The following is an 8,076-nucleotide window of genomic DNA, read 5'->3' as shown; positions in this document are numbered from 1 at the left end:
TGTGTCTCCCTCTCTCTCTGCTCTTCCCCTGTTCATGCTGTCTCTAAACATTTTTAAAAAAGTATATGAAATACATATCATATATATAAAGATAAATATTACTTATCTTTCTAGGGGAAAAATAGGAAGAAAAGGTACTTTTGTTGTTGTTTTTGTGGTCTGACTGGGCTCATTCCTCCAAGAAAACATGCATGTGATCATATGGTTTACCAGGGCCTCCTTTACATGCTACCACAGATCCGAGGTGGGGAGGCTTAAACAGTGGAGGTTTATTTTCAGTGCTCTGGAGGCTCCACAGCCAGGAGGAAGATATCAGCAGGTCTGGTTTTTCTGAGGCCTCTCTCGTTGGCGTGTGTGTGACCTGTGTCCTGTGTGAGGTCCCATCTGGTGTCCCTGTGTGTGTCCTGATGTCTTCTTCTCACAAGGACACCAGTTACAGTGGGTTGGGGGCCACACTGCTGGCCTCACTTTAAGGTAATCACTTGTATAGATGTCCCATCTCCAAATACAGTCACATTCTGAGGTTTTGGGGGTTAGGACTTCAGTGTATCAATTTGGGAGGTGGGGGGCACACATTTCAGTTCATAACAACACGCTTTTCTATCATTATTCTATGGAGATGACAGTTGTATGTTTTTAATTCTTTCTTCCCAGGAAAAGAGTCCACGATTCAACAATTTGAGTCAACACACAGCCCAGATACATCAACCCCTCCAGCCACTTCCTGCCTGACGAAGCCTACAGAGTCCCCACCATTTCCAGTCAGGTTATGCCTCGCAGGCTCTCCACTCCGTGATCTCCCTGCTCCAGTGCCTAGGCCATGCAGGGGCTTCCTCCCGAGGATCTGTGCACTCACACTCCCTCCTTATGCAGTGCTCCTTCCACTCTCCTCCCTCCTTCAGTTCTTCCTCCTTGAATTATCACCTTCTGAGAAAATCCCCAACCAGCCTTCTCATAGACAGTCCCCTGTTCTAAGCTTCCAAAATTTTTTCTCTGTAGCATTTACCAATGTACTTCATATTTCACTTGCTGATGCTGTTTGGAAGAATACAAGCAGTGGTCAGGAGCACAGGCCTTGGAGGCGGTGGGTGTTAGCCAGGGTCGGCCTACACTACCACCAAGATCTGGTCTCAGGGCCACGGTCTCCTCGACATGAGCCTCAGACGAATCTGAGAAACTGAAATTACCTTCTGAAAGGGGTGGGCAGGTGATAGCAGGGGAATTCGTATTTTATAGTTCCGGATTCAAATGTGGGCTCGGAGCAGGTGTTGCAGCTGGCTGATCAAGGCTGCTCTGGAATGAATAGGGGAGCTGTCGTACATGCCAGAAGAGACCTAGCTCCCAGGAGTCTGTCTCCTTATGGTCGTGGGCCATGTCCTGGTTTCTTGTTTTCTTTTCCCTTTCATTGCACAGAGATCATATTTGAAAACAGTTATCACAGAAAGTTGTCACGACTAAAGTTGCTTCTGTGAGTTTTGAAGCTAAAAAACAAAACAAATAAAAATTAAGATAAAGCCGAAAAGCCGGTTAAAAAACCAAGAGCGATTCACTGCCAGCTTTAATATTTCATCTTTTTGTTATATATTTTGTTTTACATTTCATTGTCCATTTTGCCCTGCATTTTCAAAAGCTTCCTAGTATATTGTCGTAAGGGATCTCTAAATAATTTGGCCAAAGCAGTGCCCCCTTAACCACGGCGCGAGACCCGCGGATGGTGCCGGTGTTGTCTCCTTCATGTCCACACCCAGGATAAAGTCCATTTATCAGTGAGGCACAGCCAGAGGCGCACAACAACTCCTAGCGAACAGAACCAGCAGTACAATCGTCTGGGACGGAAGGGGTGGGCTGTGGTCTCTCTCCCTCAGCGGTCTCCCTGCACAGAGCTCACACTCCTCGTGGTGGTGGGAGACGCCCATGTGAGGAGACAAGGTGGGACGCCACACGCTGCGCTGACCTCTGGCATGAGGTGAACCTCGTGGACGCTGGGCGCAGGAGGGCCCGCCGCTGACCTCTGACCTCTGGCGTGAGGTGAAAGGTGTGGCCGCTGTGAGGCAGGAGAGCCCGCCGCTGAGCTCTGACGCAGGGCGAACCACCCGGCCCGGCCGTGTGATCAAGGTAGGCTGTGTTGATAAGCGCCGGTGACAGAGGGAGACCAGGGAGCCTCTGAGAGGCGCGGGAGCTGGGGGGTGCTCTTCCGCTCGGAGAGCGAGGCTTGACGGAGGTGACGTCAGAGGGCAGGTCGTGCTGCCTTCCGGTCCAGCCCGGCCTGGTAGCCTGTGGCTGGTGGTCCCTGACCTCTCAGTGGGGAGGGCCTGTGTCCGGGGCCGTGGTCCCGGGTCCCCTGTCGCCCAGCGCACAGGGGCGAGGTCTACGCGGTGCTCTGGGACACCTGGGCGAGGCCCCGCCTGAGTTTGTAACCCAGCGAGCCGCCGCCATCAGACCTAAAGGAGCAGGGCTCCTGGGCCCGGGCTCTGTGCGCAGGGCCTCAGCCGGCCTTCCCCGAGGCTGCTGTCTCCAGAGAAGAGCGTTTCTGCCTCCCGCCCTTGCCCCGCGAGGAGGTGCCTGTAATCTCACCTCTTAAATGACATTGAAGGCCTCGCAGACCTTAGTGAAGCAAGGGACCGAGTCAGCGCTGATTTCGTAAGTTATCTGTAAGGGGAGGCATTGCAACCCGCCTCATTTTTCTTCTAGAAAGAAGTGGTCAAGGAACCCCATAAATTGGGAAGGAGGAATACCTTCTTTCTCAAGATGGGGGAGAACCGTAGTAACACGGATTAATTTGACTGGCGTCTCCTGTAAAAGGAGACCAAGCCAAAGGGTAGTGAATTGCACTCTGGAGGGAAAAACAACCACGGAACTGTCTTTCCAGCAGCAATGCCGATTAAAACATTACGTTTGAATGTGTTCTGTGAAAGACTTCTGCGTCAAGACACATAATAATTATATATATATCAAGCAGCAGTGTTTTGGGTTGAATTTAAGATGTTTCCTTTCCAACTTCAGTCTCAAAAGGGAAATGATACATTTTCAAACAAGGTGATGCCTTCTGAACCATAGTAAAATCAAGGTGTTACCTCAAAAGTAGGGTCACCCCAACTTGAGACCATAGGAAGTAGAAAGTGTACTATTACTGTTCTTAGCGTCACTGTATAAACGGCACTTTCCATGCGACGCTTCCGTCTATCCCACTTTTCTCTCAGCTGCTCAGGTGTGGCTCCTCTCCACATGGCCACCCACTAGTTAGGAAAAGAGAGTATTGACTTTATCCAAGGACAAGCAGCAGGTTCAGGCCCCCTTTAGTGGCCAAGAGGTGCACCACCTTTATGGACATGTGCCCACGAACCCTTGTCAACTGTAAATCTGCAGAAAGTTGAGTCTGCATGCTGACATCCAGTGATTGCTTTGAAATCCGTTGTTTTGTGAATGTGAGGGCAGGGTTCCCTCTGCATTTTGTTCACACTTATGCGATTAGATTTCCATGAAACTTTAATAGTCTAATGCTCGTGATGCTAGGGATATCGAGAGGATGCTTTGGAAGCATAAACCTGAATGGGAGCCTTACCTCTGCCACAGATTAGCACTTTACTCGATTTCTCTGTACCTCAGTGTCCCCATCTGTAAAATGGGGACGTGGGAAACATTTGCGTTTGCAGCAATAGTGAAAAACAGAAAAGGGCTCATCCGTGTTTACTGTGACAGTGGTTGTGAATACTGTTTTTTATACACTGATAATGGATTTGGACAAGGCAGAAATATCTTTAGGCCTCTGCCTTTTTATTTAATGAGATCTAGAGATATTGTCAGTAATGCCCTTTAAAACCTAATAATTCTGTGACTCTAAGGCAGGGTGTATACGGTCTGAAAGGTCTGTTACAGAGTTTTTATTCAGATGTTAGGATGGGAAAAGATAGGATAAAATAGGCCGAGAGGGAAAGATTAGGAGGTCTCTGGGTGATGAAAGACCTGTTTTCGAACAATGCTGGGAGTGTCTGACCACAGCAAACCCCTTGGGCTAAGGTTCCTCTTAAGAATATAACAGACCCCACCTACTCCCCCCGGGTTCCCCTCGGAAATTTGACAAAAGAGCTGACTCAAAGTAAGCAGTAGACCCTAGGACGGGTGACCCATGAGGAACGGCATGGTCATAGACTGCCCCGCATACGATGGAACCGAGCCAATCAGGAATGGAGCACCCAGCACCTACAGCAGCCCTCCCAGTAAGGGTGGGGCCTGAGAAGGAATGAGGGGGAAGGGAAGAGGTGCCGACCGGAACCTTGTAAAACAAGGACCCTTGCCTGTAGTCTGCGGGCATTGACTTTCCAACGTCCCCTGGGCACGGAGAGCCCTCCTCCTGTGCTTACCTTCTGAGCTCATCCTCTCGTGAACTGGCCACCACTCGTGTCCACCTCTTCACTCTCCGAATGGTGACACAACGGCTCCCAGCTATGGAGGCCAAGACCCCTGCAGCAGTCTCTGCACAGCGTTGCTGCCCCACTCTTAAAAATAACGCATGGTAGAAGTGATCCAAAATAGTGGAACGTGCGTGCAGAGAACTTCAGGAGACGCGTGCTTGGCTCACGCTCAGTGGAGAGTGGCCAGCTTCGCCCTTGTGTCAGGTCACACACACGTGGCATGTGACCTCCATTACAGGTGCGCTGGGAGACGTGCCAGCTTGTCGGCTTGTGCCAAACAAAGAGTGAGCAATGGGATGGTTTTAGCAGCTTTTGCAGGCCTGTGCCGGGTTCCAGGACTCCCCGAGTGCTACCCACTAGGGGATGTGCTCCAGCGCCCTGGGTCTGTGGGAAGCATGTCAGATGTTACCCATCACACTTAACGTGCAAGACCTAGTGCAAATGAGCAACTTTACCCCGTTCCTCCCAGGAAACCTTTAATTTCCCTCAAACTTAATAAGGGAAGAGAAAAGAGATGTCCCAGAGAGTTTTTCAGCACTTAGGAGACAAAAATAACAAGGCACGAGTTATGTAACCTTCAGTAAGCTCTGTGGCTAAGTTTACAGCCTTTGGTAATCTCTAATTTGCATGTGCTTTCTTCGGAGTTTTAAGTCTGTCCAGTTTTGTCTGGCTTTGGAGCATCGTCTTTGGGAGGACGACAAACAGTTCTTTTGAAATTTTGGCAAGTGTCACTGACCTGCTCGGATGGGTTGGAGCCACACTTTTACACCTCCCTTCATTTTTCAAACAAAACGCCCGAGTGAAAGCTGTAGGGATTTATGATGAGTGAATTAACGATTTTCTTTCTCTGTTTCGTCTGACCCAGCGTTTGAGAGCGCTAAGTGATGTGGTTAGCTGTGAGTGTGGCTTGGCAGCTAGAAAAATGTTTTATATCATAAAGTGGGCAAAGTCTCTGACTGTGGTATAATAGAACCCTCAGTGCAATGTATTTTGGCAGCACTGTTATTTTTGCAGTGTTTAGTATTGTTTATTGCAGCCTGCTTTTTGGTTGATCTTTTATATTTATGTCTCTGTGTCCTGTGATGGCTTAAACATACGTATCTTTCTTCCTTTGAGATGGCCAAGCAGTTGTGCACTGAAGAGGTATTTCCTGATGATTCATTCATTAATAAAATACAAAGTTCTTTTGTAAACTCTCTTGGGCAAATTGATGAAAGTGAAAAAACTGTTTTCCTCTGAATAAAATAACTTTTGTTTGTACTTATATATGCACACACACAGAAACTGAGTATTTCATTCCATTTTAGACCTGTTTCCTTGTCTTACTCATTTTCTTTGGAACAATTGAGTACTTAGAGAAGTGAAGTAAAACTGTAATCTTTATAGATCAATTAGTCCATTATAACTTTTTGTAAAATCTTAGAATTACCTTGATCATGTGAATTTATCTGGATAAACATATATCTTTAAAAATTAAAAGTATTCTTACAGATAGACACTGTAAGACTAATTTTTCCAGACCTGTGCATTGTTCCTTTGAATTCTAAAAGTACGTTGGATGTATTGTCAATGGCATTCACAGCATCAAATTAAGTGTATTCTTGAATAAGACCTTACTGCACTTGTGGGGATAAGCACTGGGTGTTATATAGAAACCAACTTGACAATAAACTATTAAAAAAAAAAAAAAAAAACCTTACGGTACTTGCTCTCTCTATGCTATCATGGACCAGTACAAAATAAGACCAATTTATATCCAAAAGGTCTACTGTGTTGGGAGGAACAAAAATAATATTTTATAAATATATTCCATGTATAATTTTTTAAAATAAACACAAATCATCTCAATAAGTTCGGTACGTTTTTCTTGATCCTTGTCCTGTCCTGTCCGAATGTTTTTGGGGAGGTTCCTGTTTATCTGTGGGACCGCAGCATAGGGCAGATCTGTCCCAGAGGGTCTGGAAAGGTCATCATACTCTAGAGCCCTGTTGCCATGTGTTGGAATGAAATTAACCTGTCCCCGTCTTATTCCTTCAGTCTCCCACCCTGCTAAAGTTATTATGGGTGACATGTTATACTTTCAAATCACACATTTTTACATATTTCTGAAGTTAATGCTTTCATGTAAGAAGTGGGTAGAAGTCTCAGACTTTTTTCAGGCCAGTTGACAAGAGAGCTTTGAGCAGGTAAGCTAGTTTATTATTTTTTGAATCATATTCTATTATGCTGCTACTTGCCATTGATTATGCATTGATCTACACTGGAGAGAACTGACGTAAGTATGTGTAGAAGGTTGGATAATTTCCCAGGACTTCTTGGCCACTCTACCCAACTAATGGATGTTTGAATAACAGAAGACACACATCACATGGAGTTTAGACTTGGCCCACGTTTGTACAAGGGTGTCTCTGTTTCAGGGAGGAAAAGAATGATGTATACATGGCTGGCACTTTAAAGAAACACCAGCCTGTCTAGCCAGTCATTAGTGAGGTATGCTGTTGACTTAGTGGAAAACTTCCAGGTATGCGCTGGTCTGTCCTTGAGTAAGCGGTGAATCAAGGCTGAACCTAGGCCAGGCAGTGCCCAAGCGGCAAGAAGGTATTGAATGCTGTCTCCTCCACAGGATCTGGTTTGTACACAAAGTTAAAAATACGTGTGCAGAGATAAGTTAAATATTTCTGAGGTTTTAAGAGAATAAGGGTATATTATTATTTTTTTAATTCGACTTAGTTACCTTACACTGTAGTCTTGGTTTCGGGAGTAGAAGAACCCAGTGATTGATCACTTAAGTACGACCCCTGGTGCTCATCCCAACTCGTGCCCTCCTTAATGCCCATCGCCCATCTACCTCACCCTCAGACCCCTCCCCTCCAGCCACCCTCAGTTGGTTCTCTGTATTTTAAGTCTTTTATGGCTTGTTTCCCTCTCTGTTTTCATCTTATTTTTTGTTCTCTTGTCCTATGTTCCACTGTTTTGTTTCTTAAATTCCACACAGTGAAGTAATCTGATATTTGTCTGACTTATTTCACTTAGCATAATGCCCTCCAGTTCCATCTACATTGTTGCAAACGGCAAGATTTCAAATAATTCTTTTTCATTGCCAAGTAGTATTCCTGTGTGTGTGTGTGTGTGTGTGTGTGTGTGTATCATATCTTCTTTTTCCATTCAAAAGTTGATGGACCTTTGGGCTTTTTCCATAAATTGGGTATTGTTGATAGTCCTGCTATAAACATGCTTTGAATCAGCGTTTTTGTTAGTAGCGCAACTGCTGGGTCGTAGGGTAGCTCTGTCTTTCAGCTTTTTGAGGAACATTCATACAGTTCTCCACAGTGTCTCCACAAGTTTGGGTTCTCACCAACAGTGCAAAAGGGTTCCTTAGGAAAGCACTGAATTTGGAAAGCAAGTGAGACATTAGGAATGAAGGAAACCCTGCAAAGTTAGTTATTAAGATCTCACATTCTGTTTTAGGCTCTACTGCTGTGAGCCTAAAACACACATGAATATTTGGGACCCCACTTTCTCTGTAATTCTCTCCCTCCTACCTCAGAGCAGCTTTTACCTTTTCCTGTGTTTTTCAAGCCAATGTTCTCAAAAAGATCAATGTTCTCCTGAAACAGTTCTCATCTTAGGCTGGTTGTTGAGATAAGTTAACTGTCGTAGCAGA

The 8,076-nt window shown here is 45.7% G+C and overlaps 1 long non-coding RNA gene across 1 annotated transcript in view; it reads left to right on the top strand.

Annotated features, from left to right (window-relative positions):
* Nucleotides 1-1,865: 1,865 nt before the first annotated feature.
* Nucleotides 1,866-8,076, top strand: part of LOC144224300 (uncharacterized) — a 29,448-nt gene continuing 23,237 nt past the window's right edge. The window contains exon 1 of the long non-coding RNA XR_013333008.1: nt 1,866-2,640. This is a non-coding gene — a long non-coding RNA (uncharacterized LOC144224300). The remainder of the gene's footprint in view (nt 2,641-8,076) is intronic.

This window comes from Crocuta crocuta, unplaced genomic scaffold (genome assembly GCF_008692635.1).
Source record: "Crocuta crocuta isolate KB4526 unplaced genomic scaffold, BGI_CrCroc_1.0 scaffold2, whole genome shotgun sequence".
NCBI classification, from domain to species: domain Eukaryota; kingdom Metazoa; phylum Chordata; class Mammalia; order Carnivora; family Hyaenidae; genus Crocuta; species Crocuta crocuta.
This window is presented reverse-complemented; position numbering and strand designations above follow the sequence as displayed.